The sequence below is a fragment of the Marmota monax genome, unplaced genomic scaffold, assembly GCF_021218885.2.
Source record: "Marmota monax isolate L192 unplaced genomic scaffold, Marmota_monax_Labrador192_F-V1.1 WCK01_AAM20220418_F8-fsc00078, whole genome shotgun sequence".
In the NCBI taxonomy this organism is placed as follows: Eukaryota; Metazoa; Chordata; class Mammalia; order Rodentia; family Sciuridae; genus Marmota; species Marmota monax.
In genome coordinates this window covers 2,120,976-2,139,080 of record NW_026694865.1, presented here as the reverse complement: position 1 = coordinate 2,139,080, position 18,105 = coordinate 2,120,976, and positions in this window count along the sequence as shown.

The following is an 18,105-nucleotide window of genomic DNA, read 5'->3' as shown; positions in this document are numbered from 1 at the left end:
GGGCATGGCCCAAGAGAAATCCTGATTCTGTCACCTTCACGGTTTTGGAAGTCTCTGGGCCTCCTGAAACTTCAGTTTCTGCAAAACGGTGTTCATGTTACCTTTGCCATGAGGTGTCTATGAAAACTGAATCAATGCATGGAAATGTATGGGAATATATGGAAAATGTATGGGAATGCATGGGAAGCTCCTAGCCCCTCCCCTGCTCAGGCCAGCACCAGCTCTGGTGAGTGACCCGCCTCATCTATCTGTGGTATCTTAATACCCAAGCATTGCTCCAGAACTGGACACCTTGTTCTAAACATCACCATCATAGATTCATTCCTTGGAGTCCTAACAAGCAAGCACTTTCACTTCCTTAGACGTCTTTGACAAAAAGAGATGCCTCCGGGTTGGGGAAGCTCATGAGTCGCGGTGGCTGTGGATTCAGAGGCAGGGTAGAAAGTGGAGGGAACCCCAAATGAAGAGCTGGGATTCTTGCTGCTAGTTCCACCACTGACACTCTTCTCCTATGTGACCTTGGGTAAGTCACTTCCTGTTTCTGGACTTCAGTTTTCTCAGATGCAAAATTTAGGGCTTAGGTTGTATGGAATCTAGGATTTCTTCCATCTTTAAATGTAATTACCATGAACTTGAGATTCCTCATGAGATTCTGAAGAATTAAAACTTAGGATGGGGGTTTTGATGAATGTTTGGTAAAAGGGTAGGAGCAGGGGCATGAGGAACCTGCCTGGCTACGGAACCTGTGCTGATCACGCCTGTTACCCTTGATGTGAACTTGACCTGAATTAAGGACTGTTAATTTGCCATCGATGATCAAGCGATTCGTTCTCTTTATAATGCTCTCTGACTAGCCCAGTACAGAGCACTCTCTCCCTTCTCTGACCTTCTGCAGCCCCTGCCTGTGCCCTATGGTGACATCTTCATCCCTCCCATTCCCTGAGGACCTGGCCATTACCAGGAGGTCCTGTACCTACTGCTCCATGCTTTGACGCACTCTGTGCCCTCCCACTGCGAGGTCCTTCCTTCCTCTCTATCTCTTCCTCCCAAAGTCCCTGCTATTGCTTCAAGGCTTGCTCTGAAGTCACCTCCTCCAGAAAGTCTTCCTAGACCTCTCATTCAGAATTCTTCCCTGTGCTCTCTGTGCCTGTTTGGTGTCCTCTAGCGCTGCCTGTTGACATACGACAGGGCTGGAGTCAGTGCGCACCCAGCCTCTTCACTCGTTAGCCAGCTCCAGTGATGCCAGCGTCTCTCCTCCGTGCAGCGCATAAGCTGCTTCTGCTGCCTGGCAGGTTCACTCCTCTCCTTGTCCTTGGTGAGGATATTTAATGACTTTGGAGACCCAACTCTTGTCTGCTGTACTGTTACAAGTTTATTGTGTTCCTCTTTTGGTCTGTATTCTCCTCTTTGCAGTGAGCCAATCTTTGTCCCTAGATAGAGCAACACTATGTTATTTGTCTCCAATGTCACAGTTTCGCATAGGACTTGACACATAGTAGGTGCTCAGTAAACATGACATCAAAGGGAGTTCTCACTGTGTGTGTCTATCATAGCACCCACCAGAGGCTGGAGCCATGGCAGGTATGTTGATGGAATGGTTAATTCAAAGTTTTTTTGCAGAAGCTGTGGGTTATGGGATGGAGCCATGCAAGTGGCTGAGCTGGGGAAATGGCTCCTGTGGCGAGTTGGGTTTGCATGTGTGTGTGTGTGTGTTTGTGTTTGTGTGTGTGTGTGTTAGCATAATCGCAGCCATCTTCCTTTTCTTTGACCCCACTTTATGAATACTGTTCTTATTCCCAAGAAATAGAAAGTAGCCTGAGATAAAACCTACTGGCCTAGAGACGTGCTGGTCTCTCCCTGTTTTCTCATTGAGAGATAGGAGACAACTCACCGGCCCCTGAGATGGGGACGTACTGGTTTCCCTGTTCTCTCTTTGAGAAGAAAAAGGGACATGCCAGTTTCCCTGTTCCCCCTCTGAGAGATAGGAAAAGTGCCTGTCTCTGTTCCCAAGAAACAAACTTGCCTTCCACAAGATCAGGGGATGCTGACTATGTCAGTCAAGACTAAACCCGCCCCTAATGCATGGTCATGATTCTAGCCTATAAAAGGTAACATTCAAAGGGGGGCTGCTGCTGCTCTCCCTCCTTGCTGCTGCCATCTCCCTCTCTGTGCAGAGCAGCCTTGAAAAATAAACCTGTTTCTTATCCCAGGTGTGTGTATGATCAGTCCTGCACCTCTTCTCTCTCAGTGAGTGTTCATACCTGTGTGTGTAACACACCTGTCTCTATGTGCCTGCGTGAGGCTGTGTAATGTACCTGAGTGTACATGCCTGGGTGTGTATGTGTTCTCCGTGAGTATGTCTCCTGGGGTATTGGTTTCTGTCTCCCCTGGGAAAGGTTTAGTTCCTTAGGAATTCATGCCTCTCCCCTGACTTCTGGAAGTTTCCTTCTGGACACCAGCCTATCAACTCCATAATCAATGCCAAGTTGCTCCTGAAGGGTCTTCCACAGTCACATAAAGAGACAATGTTCTGCAAGGGACCAAAGCATGGTCTTGAGGCTGAATTGTCTGGACTATGTGACCTTAAGCAGGTCTTTGACATTTAGATCCTCTGGGAAAATTACTGATGCAGGGCTTGCTGCATGCAGAGTGCCGGGTATAGCCTCTTGTGTTGGTGCTCTGACTTGGTCTTCATAAACACCCTAGTGTGCAGAGGAGAAACTGAAGCACAGAGAGATTATACTGTCTTCCACCAAAAAACAGCTGCAGAGAAATGAAGTTAAGCAGTCTTAGCTCAAACACCGGGCTCCTGAGTGCTGAGCCTTTTCCCTTTCATATAATAACATCTCTCAAGGCCTCCTTGCTGGATTCATGCAGATTAAAAGACATGTCTGAAGTGACTGGCACATAGCAAGCATGCACTCAGTGGAGGCTGGTGTTGTTGATGCCTCATTCAACCTTTTCATTTTATTTTTTAAATTTTTTATTGATTAATTTTTTTTCAGTACTAGAGATTGAACCCAGGGGTGCTCTACCACTGACCTGTATCTCCAGCCCTTCTAACTTTCTATTTTGAGATAAGGTCTTGTTAAGTTTCCGGAACTTGCTCTCTGCCTGCCTCAGGCTCCCGAGTTGCTGGGATTCCAGGTGTGCCCCTCTGCACTACAACCCTCTCCTTTTGGAGGTGAGGGACCTAAGGCACAGTTTATGTCAATGACCATCCTGACACGTATGCTTGGGTAGACTCAAAGTCAACTCTCCTGATGGCCACAATTTTCATTTTCCCTTATGCTATGCTCTTTGGGGGTAAAACTTAGCAGGAAAGGGAACGTAATATTTTGAGGGATTTGAGGAAAAGGGTGGGGTGGGAGGCCAGCCAAGGACATATGAGGAGCCAGACCCTTCTCCAGAATTTCCCCAGCCACAACGAAGTAGGTCCTATTATTCCATTCTGCAAATTTCAGATCTGAGCACAGAGAGGTAGTGGACCTGCCTGGAGCCCTCACTCGGTGATATTTGAACTGTGGCCTCTTTGACTCCAGTTCCAGTGCTTTTTCTGCATTGCCAGCTCAGATATGGGGCCCAAGATCAAAGTCAGAGTAGATACAATTGTGACCTCTGGTTGTGAGATGGGATGGGCAGGCTATTGAGGTCATTCCTTCAGAACATCGAGAAAAATCCTGGACTTGGGGAGTTGGCCTGGGATGTGGGGGTATTCTACCCCAGGGGAGGAGACAGCAGTTCTTGAAATGCAAAGTGGAAAGATTTTTCCTTGGCGTACTAGGAAGCCATTAAGAACCATTTGGTTTCCACACATCTAAGAGAGCCTCTGAGCCACTTTTGCTGGGTAGGGTGATTTTCAAATGGCAAGGAAAGTGACATTGCACCCACAGGCTTTGGGGTCATATGCCAATGGCAGATAGGAAATGTTCTGGCAATCTTGGGCTTTATTTTTTAAATTCATGCAAAATTTAAAGAGATGCATTTCTTTCCACAATATATCCTCCTGTGGGTCTGTGTTTGCACACACATGGGCACATATGCATAGACACACACCCCAATCTTTAAGCTCTGATACAGGAAGAGCTTCTGGGCCTTCACAGTGGCTTCAAATGCTCTCTGACTCCCTGCCACGTACCATCATCCCCACCCTGAGGTACGTGTACCCAGGTCCAATACTTAATTACCTGAGCCAGGGAAGGAACTGAGGTAATGGTCAAGGTACAAAGGGGCATAGCTGGTCATAAGGACCTGCTCAGTGTGGCTCAACTGAAGCAGATCAGGGAGTTACAAGACTAGCTCCAGTTCATGAAGTAGCTGTGACACTAGAGCCTTGGTCCCTAAGTCTTGGTCCATGTGCATCAGCACAAGCCTCTGGGCAGCAGAGCATACTCATCCGATGGGTTGCCTCTTCTGCATGCCTGGCATGTTCCTGGGAAATGGTGCTTCCCTCTGGGACCTGAACATTCTCACAATCAGTTATGAGGTACAACTTGCCCTCAACCCACCTGGGTCTACCAGAGTTGCCAAACACCATGATTCTCGCACCTGACCTCTCCTTCGTGTCCTTTTGGATGACTAGACAGACAGATCAGAAATATGGAGTCCTGTTTGGACTTGAGCAAGGCATTTGACAAGCCATTTCATGATAGTCCCAACATGAAGAGGGGGACTGGATTCTGGATGGACTTTGTGAACTAGGAAAGGGTCAAAGGGCCACATCCAAACGGAATGGGTGAATCCAGCTACGTCAGCCTAGATGGCATTCATTCTTGGGGATGTCAAGGAACCCTGTCTTGGGCCACATCTTACTCCACACTCTTATTAACAACTAGAATGGTGGAGGTGGAGGAAAAGGATGAGGGTTATTGAGATCTCCAGGTGTCTATTTTACCTAGATGATTTCTTCTATTTCTCACATTCTGCCGGTAAGATAGCCAGTGTTGCTCCTCTACAGACCAGGAAATGAAGGCCTAGAGAGGGTAAGTAACTTGCCTAAGGTCTCACAGCCACCAGAGGGTCTGACCCCCAAGGATAGGCCAGGATCCACGCATGTCACAGATCTCCTCACTCAGGGGCAGGTGACAAGATGGCAGGGATAGACAACACAGAACTTCAAAAGGCTAGAACTTAACCCTGAGGCAAAATGACTGCACACCAAGATAAGAGACAAGAGACCTCTGCTCACACTGGGGTTCAGAATACCACCAGACCCAGACAGGATGTGGGGGACCTGGGTCAGCAGCACAAGTGAAACGGTGCTGGGTTTTAGTTGACAGGAAGTTTCATATGAGTCAACGGTGGGATGTGGCAGCCAACAAAGCTGGTGTCACCTGTTGCCTTCACAGGGGAGGAGAGATGCCCAGTGAGGGTAATGGACCAGCTAGGAGCCAGGAAATGGAGCTCAGGCCTGGACGTCTTGGGGGAGAGGGCTCCAGTCACCTGGCTCTGGGGAGGGCCAACGGGGAGGTGCATGCATGCACCACTCTCCTCATCCTTGGTCATTTTCCAAGAGAGTTGGTGAGTTCGTATCTTTCTGAATAGTTGCAGCCACTTTTTGGTTGTTATGCATAAACGCACTATACATTCAGTTTTGAATTTTTATTAATATCTCTGAGTAAATGTGGGGATTCCTTGTGAACCAGTCTCTAAAGTATAAAGTTACATTCCAAGAAGCACAATCCAGGACCAAAATAAAGTAAAAGCCATTTCAATCTCGACCCACTGAGGTATACCCCTTCACTTCTTCACCTCCTTATTTTGTACTTCAAAACTTCCCCAGAAACACCCACTTTAGAAACACCTCAAACTCTCCTGACAACTAGCCAGCCTATATGCCGTCTCTCTTTGGTCCTTCCTGACCCTATTATATAGGTGGGCTTACCATGGGTCTTCTTTTTTCATTTTTCTTTCTGTTTTTGTTTTGTTTCATACCGGGAATTGAACCCAGCATCACTTTACCACTGTGCCACATCCCCAGCCCTTTTTATTTTATATTTTGAGACAGGGTCTCATTAAGCTGGTGAGGCTGTTCTAGAACTTGGGGTCCGCCTGCCTCAGCCTCCTGAGTCATTGGATTGCAGGCATGCACCACTGTGTCCGGCTGTGTCTTCTTTTTTCTCGTCCCTCCTTCTCATCCACTACTTTATTATTTATTATTATTATTATTATTATTCTCCTCCTCCTCCTTCTCTTCCTCTTCCTCGTTCTTCTTTTCCCTGCTTTACTACTGACCTAAATTCCTCCTTACCAAGGGAAGGTCAAGAACTGATTTAGCAATCCAGAAGGCTCCTTCCCACAGGCTGGGCATAGAACTCAGCAGTGGAGTCCTTGTCTAGCATGTGTGAGATCCTGGGTTTGATCCCAAGTACCACAAAATAAAGACGTAAATAAAGACGAATAAAAATGAATTAAAAGACTGGACAGGTGACTCAGTGGTAAAGTACCCCAGGCACTTTAATCCTCAGTACCGAGAGAGAGGAAGAAAGAGAGAGAGAGAGAGAGAGAGAGAGAGAGAGAGAGAACAGGGTGGGGGTAGACAGAGAGGGAGGGAGAGAGAGAAAGAGAGAGAAGAACGGGGTGGGGGAGAGAGAAAGAGGGAGGGAGAGGGGGAAATAGAGAGGGAGGGAGAATTCAACAAGAATCCTTATTCCCAAGGCCTCTTCCCTCTAGTCCCCAGTGCTGTCCATCACGATTCCCCTGGGAACTGTGAGATGATCAAGACAGACGGTCATCTTTAGACCTGGGGGAGGGGAAGTAGAGGAAACAAGGACCATATTTCTGGTGGTGGTGATAGTAAATGTGGTGACAGGAGAGACAGAGGGAGGCTGGGAACAACCTCCTCCTCAATGCATTAACACCCGGGCACTGTGGGCAGAAGAATCTGGCCACCACGCATGACAATGCCAACACAGACTGCATGAGAGCAACTTGCAGTGAGTGACAGCAGGAGAGACCCTTCTTCATCCATGGAGTCCCCGGTATCTTGCATGCTTGAAGGGGACTGCTGTTGCCTTGCTGGGCTTCTCTTCTCTCAGAGGTGGCTCTTGTTTCTTTTTTGATACCAGGAATTGAACTCAGGGGGGCTCAACCACTGAACCACATCCTTAGCCTTATTTTGTATTTTATTTAGAGACAGGGTCTCACTAAGTTGCTGAGGCTGGCTTTGAACTTGCAATACTCCTTTCTCAGTCTCCCGAGCTGCTGGGATTACAAGCATGCGCCAGCACACCTGGCCGGCTCCTGTTTCTATGTGGCCTACCCTGATATCTGTGGGACAATGTTGGACCATGGGAGAGATGGCACACTCCACATATTTCACACGCTTCCCTACACTTCCCAGGTTCCTTTGCAGCAACAACAGAGCCACGCTTCTCATTCAATAAATGGAGACTGAGGCTGACAAGAGAGGTGTCTTCCTCTGTTTTTACTGTAGTGGCTTTGGGGACCCGGTGCTCCTTCTGGCATGCAAAATGGGAAAGGGCCTCACAACCCCCCATGGCCCCATGGCACCTTTGAAGAGCAAGAAACCAACTTTAAACCCTGAGATTTCAGTGCTATTGCTGTGGCGTAGTCTGGTCTAGCCCCTGAGAACACCCAGAATGTCAGAATTAACTGAAAAATTGTTGCTCTCCTGTTCTTTACTGTGATGAAGGAAAAAACTGTCGCTAGAGCCACCGGAGCAGCTGATTGATGTTCTCCTCGCTGTCATCATGCAGCCCAGATGGCACTTCCTGTTTGGCAACACCTCACGTGGGCTCCCTGGTCCCCCACCAACTCTGCCAGTCACCAACCCACACAGTCAAATGTGTACAGCAGTAGAGGTTTGCCAAGAACACATCCTCGTGTCTGCCAAGGAGAGACTGCTTGGGGAAGAATATTCTAGAGAACGGTTGGAGGCGCAGGGCACTGCCTAGGAAACAGTGAGCTCTATCTTAACTAAGGTGGGCAAGGAGAGGATGATGTCCATCAGGGTTGGGGGTGGGAGCAGGAATGCCAGCCCTGAATGGGGAGGGACAACATGGCCCGATGATTTTTAAGTCTCTCCCAATCCATAATGCCCCACACAATATATAATTTTGCCAAGGGTATGAATAGCTTAAATTCAGTCATTAAGAAAATGAGGAACTTAGGAAATAAAATAACTCGATATTATGAACAAATAAGAATTGCCACATTGAAATTATCCTTTCTGAAAGGTACAGTCTCATGAGCTTGATGTTCTCAGCCCTCGTGAGGTTGACGGATGGTGGTGAGTGGTCAGAAGCGTGTGAAGCTTGTCAGTAATTTACACACCAACCACAAAGAGGGCTGAGCTCAGGGAGGAGTCAGTCTTGAGACGTGGAAGTCATCATGATAACAGCCCCATAATAAGGACACCAGTGCTTTATCATGCACAAAGTGTTCTCCTGACATCCTGAGCACACAGAGATTGTTATCCTAAGCTTATTATCATATATCACAGATTACCGTGTATCTCTGAGCTTATCATAGCCCCGGGGGAGAAAAGCTACCAGTCCCATTTTATAGACACATAGGCAGGTTTTGGGAGGTTTCCCCAAGATCACAGAAAAAAGGGGGAGATCTAAGACTTAAACCCTGATCTTTTGACTTGGAGTGACAGATTTTAAAATAAAAGAGTGTATCTGCTCTTGATACTAGAAGCTGGGACCGCAGTCAGCTCATATGCTGCAGGTCCCAAGGAACTTCTGCTTTCTGTGTGTAAGACTCTGTTAGGGAGAAGACAGTTCTGAGCAGCTTTGGAGGCAGGAAGGATTTTCTTGGGAAAAAGTGAAGAACTGGGTAACAAAGAGTCTTGGAGTTCTGGCACTAATTCTCTGACCATGATGGAACCTTAGCTTCCTTATCTAAACATGGGAGAAATGTCATTAATCTGGTTCACCATGAGCGAGTTTGGTGTGAATCCGATAAGAGGGTGGGATGAAAACATTTGGAAAACCTACGAAAGCCACAGTTCTTGTTCCAGTTGGGAATGCACTCAGCTGCAAGGAACAGAGCACAGCTCTGGGTCCTGATCAAGACGAAGCTTTTTTTTTTTTCCCCCTTGACGTTAAGTCCAGGGTGGTAATGGGGACCAGGAGCAAGTGATTTAATAATGCCATTGGAGGCTCTGTTCCACTCTTCTGTGCCCATTCCATCCTTGCACATCCCACCTTATAAACACAAGATGGATTCTGCCCCTTCAGGCTTTCTGTTCAAGTCCAAGGTAGGAGAAAGAAGGAAGGAGGATATAAGTTGGCATTTATATTAGGACTGCTGAACTTCTCTGAGTTGTGCAATGTCCGCCAGCACTGCAATTATAGGCTCATCCTCTAGGTACGAGGAGGAGAGAGAAGCAAACATTTTTGCTGGGTATACTACTGCCTTAAACAAATCTGGGGTTTCCATAGAGAAATGGGAGGTGCTGGGATGGACTGTGAATGGCAGCTGGCAGTTCCTATCACAGCTCCATACCAAGAGGGGCACTGAATTCCCAGGGATCTTTTACACCCAGTCTCTGGAGGTGAGAGAAAGCAAATTGCATTGAAGCGAGGGTGGATCCACTGTAGCCCACTGTCAGAACGGGAGACAGAGGTGGGCTGAGGTCAAGAGGATGGGAGCATGCTGCCGCAGGTCAGGAAGGTGGGGCAGACGGAGGCGGGGTGGCCTCTCTGTCCTCCATTCCTTCAGTCTCATTAGCCCGTTGGCTGGGGCCAGGAGCACTGAATCCGAGAAGTTCATTAATAGCTGCTGTGTTTGTGTACGTCTCCACCGAAGATGTCTAACCACAGACTTCCTCTTGACTCCTGGCAACAGGGAGAAAACAAAACCACAGCAGTTTTCGTTGCTGAAAAAGACAAAAACCGACTCATTTGCTTAATAGGCCCAGACGGAGGAGCTTTATTTCTGGGAGGAAATGCTAACGCCTCCAGGCCAAGGAGTCTTGGCTGGGCCTCGGAATGGCCAGAGTCTGCAGCAGATATCCTGGGTCTGCAGTTTAGAGGCCACGCGGCCGGGGGCAGGAGGACCACCAGCACAGGGCCCGGAGGACCCAGGGGTCGAGCCCCCAAGAGTGACGGGAGGTGCCTGGCAAAACACCGTCAGTTGCGCCATGAAAATGGAGCCCGCCGCATCACCAGGCCTCTCTTGCTACTTCTGGGTCCAGGATCCGTTTGTTTATTTGTGTTTTCCTTCCTCTTATTTTCTGTTATTAATTTTGGCAATCGATCAAGTCCCGTTTCATCTGTTCACTCCTCATTGGCCTGTTTCCCTCGGGTCTCATGGCGTGTTTTCAGCTTCTTTATTTTCAGTCTTTCTTCTTTATTGATGAAGGTGTGGTAAGCCATCCATTTTCCCCTGAGTTGAACTTTTTTTCAGGGACCCATTGGTTTTAAAAATAAAATGTTCCCCTTTTCATGTGTTTTTCGATGGTTTTCTTTGATTCACAGGTTATCTAGACGTAGGTTTGTTGATTTCCAAGTGGTTAAGAATATTTTCAACCACTTTATTCTTTTGTATTTAAAATATTTTAGATCATAGTAAGAGAGTGTGGCCTATACAGACTCTTAACTTTAAATTTAGGAAAAAAAAAATTCCACAGAAGAGTGGACTTCTAGAGTGTTCTTGCTCTGGAGATAGGCTGCTTAGTTTTCCAAACCTGGCTTCTACCTCTTTCCAGCTGTGCACATATGTACAAAACACCGGATTTTTCTAAGCCTCACATTCTGCCTTTAAAATGGGAATAAAAAGAGCCTTTACCCCCTGGCACTGCTGGGAAGGTCATGAGATTATGTACGTTAATATACCTGCAATGGTGCTGGCACAGGAAAAAAAAAACCCACAAAATAGAAATATTGTTGGTTTTGTTATTTTGTTTTTACAAAAAAAGGAGGAAGCATCTCAGTCCATAATCCAGGGCTTCATCCCTAACCCAGAACTGTGGTTTCTGGTTCTTGTGGGAACTGGAAGAAAAGAGGAAGCAATGGTTGGTGCAGCAGTAGCCCTCTCTTTGAAGGAGGCACCTGGATACTAGGGGCCATTTCCTCAGTGAACACATATAGGGCCTTTGGCCGAAGGAGCACTATGATTTGGTGGCAAAGCCAGGCCTCAAATTCAGCGGTCACTGCCCAGTCCCCTTGTCCCACAGCTGCTGCAGTTTCCCTTTCGAAGGAATAGCCGGTTGACCGGAGGTCCCCCTCTGTGGTGTTGTGTCGGTGAGCTGCAGGCACTGTGTGGCCCCTCTGAGCTTCCTCGTGTTACACCTTTGCTGTCTGGGCCAAGAGAACTCAGTGCAGCAAGTTCTAAGAGAAGCCACGGAAAGGGAGTTGAATTGGGCTGAGGTTGGATACTTGGGACGGTGGGTGCTGTCTCCTCTCCTCTCAGTAGGGACAGGGGAAGGCGAGACTTGATCTGTAGGAGCTCTCATTGGCACCCCTCTAGGCCTCAGCCCAGACTCCTGACTTCTCTAGCCCAGGGATGGACCCTGCACAGGCGAATCCTCCTGAGATCCTATCTCCATTTCTCTGGAGGGTCTTCAAAGGGCAAACTTTTAGGGTCGGAAGCCCTGTGTTACTTACCTGGGTGAGTCGGCTGCGTGGCCATGTTCACAGGGATGGGAGGAATGGGGATGACAGCCTGAGCAGAACCCAGGAGGCCTAGTGAAGACATAGGACCAAACACATACGGGGCTCAGCTACGCCTGCTGCTGACAGCCAAAAGGGGCAGCCAGGAGCCACCGAGAAGTCCGGAGGCAGGGGACCTTCTCTTTGGAGGGAGGTTGGAGAGGGGAGGGAATCCGAGTCGGAATTACCAGGTGAATGATGGCCAAGGTATCTAATTGGGGCCATTGACCTTGGAGCAAGTGATCATTTCTTGACCAATGACTCCCTGAATTCATAAACATCAGGGAACCGTGCTATGTGACCTGCAAGTGGGCAAGATGCCTGCCACTGAGACAGTGATGCAGGGTTAAAGCACACATGCGGATAGGTTTGGGCAGCAGGGCCCTGACCTCAGACGCACACGTGCGCTGTGGGGTAGGCCATCACCAGGTAAAGCTCGGGATGAGCAAGCAATGCTAGAAGCTCTTCCATGCATGTTTTTAAAACAAATTTGTGGTGCCTCATGATTATCATGAAAACTAAATATGCCCATGAATGCAGAAGTGCTCTGTAAATATCAGCACAAGTACAGAAGAAAGTCCTGGTATGTGTAACTTAGTTAGAAAATGCTGATTCTTTACTGGGTCCAGAGACCTATGTTAGAAGCTGTTAGGTCTCATTCCTGACCACATGAGGCTTTGGACCTTCTCGGTGTGAAGTGCTTTGCAATTGTCACCTTTCCTTCCATCCTCCTTCCAATACACCTTAATTAAGCACCTATTATAAGTCAAGTTCTGGGCCAGGAGCTGAATAATATAGAGCTCACTGTCCACCAGGGAGAGTCAAGAGCAAGGGAGGAGGTAGGAAGCCCAGTGTGGTAGCCATTTCTCTCACAGAGAAACATACGGGTTCAAAAGACATGAAGCAAGGAGGCAAGGAGCAATGATTCCAGAGAGGTTTCTGGAAGCTTCAGACAGAAGGGGACTCCTGGGTGAATGAAGGAGCAGGAGTGATGAAAAAAAAATCCTACGGGAATGGTGGGCAGAAAGAGCAGCCCACCCAGGGGCAGGGAGGGTGGAATCCTTTGAGGGAGGTCTCTATGCACACAAGGGCATCAGTGAACCACGGAGGGAGCCTAAATTCCACTTCTAGGTCTCCTGGTACAGACCAGGAGGTATCATGGGGCTTAGACAAGTCGATGGCCATAAATGGAACACGCACGTTTCCATAAACTCATCACAGTGTCACATGGAGCAGGCAGGTGTCACATGGAGCAGGCTGAGCCAGCCTGTTAGTGAGTGGAGCCTAAGAGCAGAGGGCTTGAGGCAGATGGTTGAGCTTCTAATTCAGACCCTGGCACTTCCTAGCTCTGTGACTTTGGGTTGCTATGAACCTCTCTGAGCCTCAGTTTCATCATGTCTAAATAGGGACAGGTGACCTGGGCATTCTCTTTGGAAATCATGCCCTTAGTTGGGAAGACCGTTAGAAAGTGGAGTGGGTGGGTGGGCAGAGGCCAGCTTCACGCTGTATGTGGCACCAGGGAGATTGAGAATAAGCTGTTAGTCTTCCCCGAGTTTTGACAGGCTGCGAGAGAGTCCAGGAGAGGTGTGGACGCCCAGAGGAGGAGCACTTCTCTCAGCCTGGGAGGTCTAGAGTTTTCCCCAGAAGCACCAGAAGCAGCACTAGGCACCTCCCTGCAAGATAAGCCGATGTTAGCAAGTCTGAGAAGGAAACCAGGGGAATTCCAGGCCCAGGAAACAGTAGGAGCCAAGGAGCCAGGAGAAAGCCCAGGGCAGCTCTGTCCAGCGAAGACACCAGATCTCCAGTGGGGAGTGCTGAGGCTGGGGAGGTACACAGGGGCCTGAATGCTGTGTCAGGGAAATTGGATTTTTTTCTCTCACTCGCAGCAGAGAGCCATTTGGATTAGAAGCATGAGGGGAAGAATTAATTAGGCTCTGGCATCTGGATGACCATGGAGGGAGGTCCAGGGAGAGGCAGGTGGCAGAAGTCCTGGATGCTGGCCTGGAAGGCACTTGTCTGAGGTCAAGCTCATCATGACAGCAGTGACGATGTCATGCAGACACCGATGCCCCCAGGCACCTGGTGGCCTCTTTCCTGACACAACACTCCCTGCTCCAGAGAGGACTGGGCCCAGGTCTTCAGGGAAGCCCCTCTGCAGGGCGGCCCCCTCAGGCCCAGAGGTCTGACTGGGGCTGTACTGCCTGGGGCCCACCTGACCACAGGGAACAGCACTTGTGCTCAAGCAAAACAGAGCCCTCGTGGGAAGGACACACCAGTATTTCACAGGGTGAAAAATGCAGCCCCACCGCTGAGGAACTAGAATCAGGAACTGCGAAGTTAGGCACATGACTCCACTCCCACCCTCCCCACACCCGCCTCGCACACGCTTCTCTTCTCCCCTCTTCTCTCCATTTTCCTGACAGCCCTCTCTGTGTGTAAGAAGTGCCCAGCTGCCAGGCTATTGCCCTACCCCCAGATGTCCTGTTGTGGAGGAGGTGAGCACCTTGGTCCTGGCTCCAGGGTCCCAGGAAGCAGACTGGCTGCCTCCAGGCAGGGTCCCCTGCTCCCCTCAGCCCTGTGACCAGGACAAGGGTGGTCTTGTCCTGAGGTCAAGATAAGCCGATGTTAGCCTGCTCCTGTGGTATGTTGGAGGGTGCCACTGGATTTGGCCCCCAGAGGTGACCTGTTCTATATAGACCCTGTGCCTGAGCCAGGTAGAGTCTGTCCCAGGGCGTGGGGGTGACCTGCCCTTGACCTGTACAGTAGGAGCTAGAAGCCACAGGCGCCTCCACGGACTCTTCAGGACAGGAGGCAGAGGCATTGAAAGCCAAATTCAGAATTCTCCCCCCATCTTGCTTTTGTGGTTGGTAAAACCAAAAAAAAAAAAAAGGTCTGACATGAACTTGTGTTTGGGAGCAGTAAAGAGGGGGGACACTGGCAGGTTGGGCCTTCTGCTTCCTGCTGGGGGACAGGTTCAGGCCCCAGGGACCCAGTGAGAGGCATAGCTCTAGGAAAGAGGGGCCCTGAGACTGCAGCCTGGGGCTGGGGGCCCAGGATTTCTGGGGACGGCAGGGGCTGTGTGTTCCTTTGCTTCTCAATTCCCCTCAGACTTCATGCAGCACCAGCCTGAGAAGCCAAAGCCGTTGGGTTGTTTTCCCCAAATGTGAGGGAGTCTTCCCCTTCTGGATCTCACATGCTGCTGAAGTTGGGTTTCTGAGGAATTCTCATAAACCCAGGAAGCTCTGCAATCATTTTCATATATAACAAATCCCCAAACAGCAGAAGCGGCCAGCTGTAGCTGGTGGGACAGAAAATGGCATGGGCTGCTGGGGGAAGGGGGTTGGTGGTGAACTTGAGGTCCCATTCTCATGTAAGGCAATCCACCTCCCGGGAGACAGGATGTGGCGAAGCGGCCAAGCACATGACCTCTGGCCCCTGTTCCACCTGGTGCAATGCCAGCCACTGATACCTCCCCATCGGGATCTCAGGCCAATTGCTTGATCTTGCCAAGTCTTAGTTTTCTCATCTGTGAAATGGGAATAATGATAGTACAAGGAGGATTTAATGAGATGCCTGGGGAAAGCACTTAGCTGGTGCTTGGGCAGGCTTGGTGATGTTAATAGTTTTAATTATTGCTGTCTCTGCTTTGGCACACACTGCAAGGCCTCCGCCCCAGTTTCTTGTGGTTTATTTGTTGGTTTTCAGTGGCCAATTATAATGCATCTGATGTGCTAGCTACCCTGCCTCCCCTGTGTTCTTTGAACTCCCCCTCTGGGATTTCACGTGGGCTCTTTTCTCTTCTATAAACACTCTTTGTGAGCACCAATGGACCAAGACCTCAGCATCCCTTAGGGTGATGCTCAGATCGCTCCTCCTTCACCATAGCTTTGCACTGAACCCCAGAAGGAGCTCCCCCCACACCCAAGGCTCAGCGTTTCAATGAACTTCTGTGTGAGAGAGAGGCAAGGTCATGTGAAGCATGGAAATGCAGTTCTGGGTGCCAGTTCAACACACACACACTGAGCTAAGGGATCCTGGCTTTTCTCTGTCTCAGTTTCCCTATCAAATGCAGAAAATACAAATAGCACTTTCTTCATAAGGTTATCGTGAGAGTGAAATGAGTCAGTACTTGCAAAGCTCTGACAATACTGCCTGGGAAGGGCTCAGTGAAGCTTGGCAATTTCTATAAAAGAATCTTCAAAAATATGAACATTAATGACTGTATAAATTTCTATTGTGTGGGTAGGTCATAATTTATCTAACCAATCCCTTGTTGAGCATTTACTCAATTTTTGTTGAGGCTGTTTCCAATTTTTCACTGTTATAAATAATGCCACAGTGAACATCTTGTATATAAATCTTTCTGTTTATCTCTGATGACTTCCTTAGAACTCCCCCCAAATTGCTTGTCTTAGAACAAAGTCCTGTTCCTCAGACTTTTCAACAATGTCCTTTGAAATAAAAGTAAAGCCTATTTTCCATCGGAGAAAGAAACATGTGGAACATGTTAGCCAAGAAGTGGTTCAGGAGGAAGGTAGAAATAGGTTCAAGATGGGGTTGGATCGGTGTCAGCATGTCTGACACAGAGACGTTTTGAAGCTCCCCTCTAGCCCCCTTCCTAGAGGAGAGGCAGGGTCTTGATCCTCAGGGATCACTGATTTCTCTCTTTGAGGCAATTCCAAGGAGCTTTGACGTTCTTGGTGTTGGAGCAGCAACAATGACAGACCAATAAAGGCCAGTTATGCGGTGACACGCGACTCCTCCAGCCAGTAGGGGGCGATATCGCCCGTTGCTGTCAGTGATCCGAGGTGGATCGCTTGCTCCAAGGCCTTTCTTTGTTGCTGCCTTAAAACTTTGGTTTATTTTCTATGTGCTTCTCTTGCCTGTTTTTCTTCCCTTCCTCCCACCTTTACACTTTCCAGCATCCCTATGGATTGTCATGTACTCACCCCCTTCATTTAGGAGGAATCCAGCACGTGCTTCCCCTAGGCCAGACATCAAGATTGTTTTCAGACTCAGATCCGGACACACTTGCTTTGGAGGCTCCACGTCATGCACATCAAACAGATTGAATATAGTTATTTTTTTTTCCTGTGAAAAATTATAGGAATTATTTTTATAACTTTGCTTTTGAAATTCTTTGGCTACAAGTAATTCATTTGATGGATGGTTGGCTTTGATTTCTCTGCAATTATCAGGGGTACTCAGGAATTCTTGCAAAGTGAGAAAATCTAACCTGCCCGTCGTTTTCAAACATAATGAAATTTTTATGAATACTAAATGAAACCATTAATGAGGTTGATGTAATATTTTGTTTTGTAGACGTTTTATTAAAATTTTATTCAATTCTATCACAAAGTTTTCCCTTCATGTTTTGGAGCCAATGATTTGGTTTTCTGGTGTGTGTGTGTGTGTGTGTGTGTGTGTCTCATTTTTTTTTCCAGAGATCTCTGAAAAGTTCTCAGACCCTGTAGTACTTAGAGGATAAGAGAAGCCTCCAAGGCTGTGTTAGATGAAAGGATCAGTGCAGTTTGTAGAGCCCAGAGCTTCCAGGCCACAGAGGGACATATGGACAAATTACTGTTACAAAGGAGGAAAGGTATTGTTATAATGGAATGTGAAAAGGACACAGGGAAAATACCATCTTCCCCAGTCTACCTGTGGGGCAGAGGAGTCAGGGAAGATGTAGGTGGTCAGGCATTGCCCAAGCCAGAACCCGAATGACATCAGGATTTTCCTAAGTAGATTCCAGGAGGAAAGGCATTTAAAGAGCTGCACCAGAAAAGGACCTACAAGGAAACAAAGCTGGTTGCCCACCCACCCGGCCTATGCTGATCTCTAGACCCTTGTCCTCCCAAAGGCATTGCTCAATCCCCTGGGAACTTATCAAAAATGCAGAGTCTCAGGCTCCCAGACCTTCTGAATCAGAACTTTCATTTTAACGGGATCTCCTTGTGTTGTGTATGCAGATCAAGGTCTGATTCCTATTGGATCAGGGAGAGGCCTCCTGGATGGGTTGGGGATGTAGAGGCTGGGGAAGTAGGAAGGTGGCCAATCTGAGGTCCTGAAGTTGGAGCACAGCAGCAATTGTTCCTCAAGTTGTTTTCAGGTTTGACCTGAAAGTCCAAGCCCTGGGGGCCCAGGAAGTTTCCACCAAGGCTTGGAGGGTTGAGGCTTTTCCACCCACTGTGCCCACACCATTGCTTCTGCTGGCCTCTGCTCCAGACAGCCTGTCTTGCCGGCTGGCTCCTTCAGCCAGCACAGCACAGATTACCTAATAGGCTGAAGGCTGTGTGCATAATTTATTCCTGTGAGTAATTGATCACATTAGGATGAGCAAGGGGCAGCACCAGGAAGAGAAGGAAGAGGAGACATCAATAACCAGGGGAGGGGAGGGAGCTCCGGTCAGCTAATCAGACGCCTCGCTGAGCCAGCTCTTTGAACATAATGGTTCATCTTGTGGCTGTTGGTTGACCACAGCCTC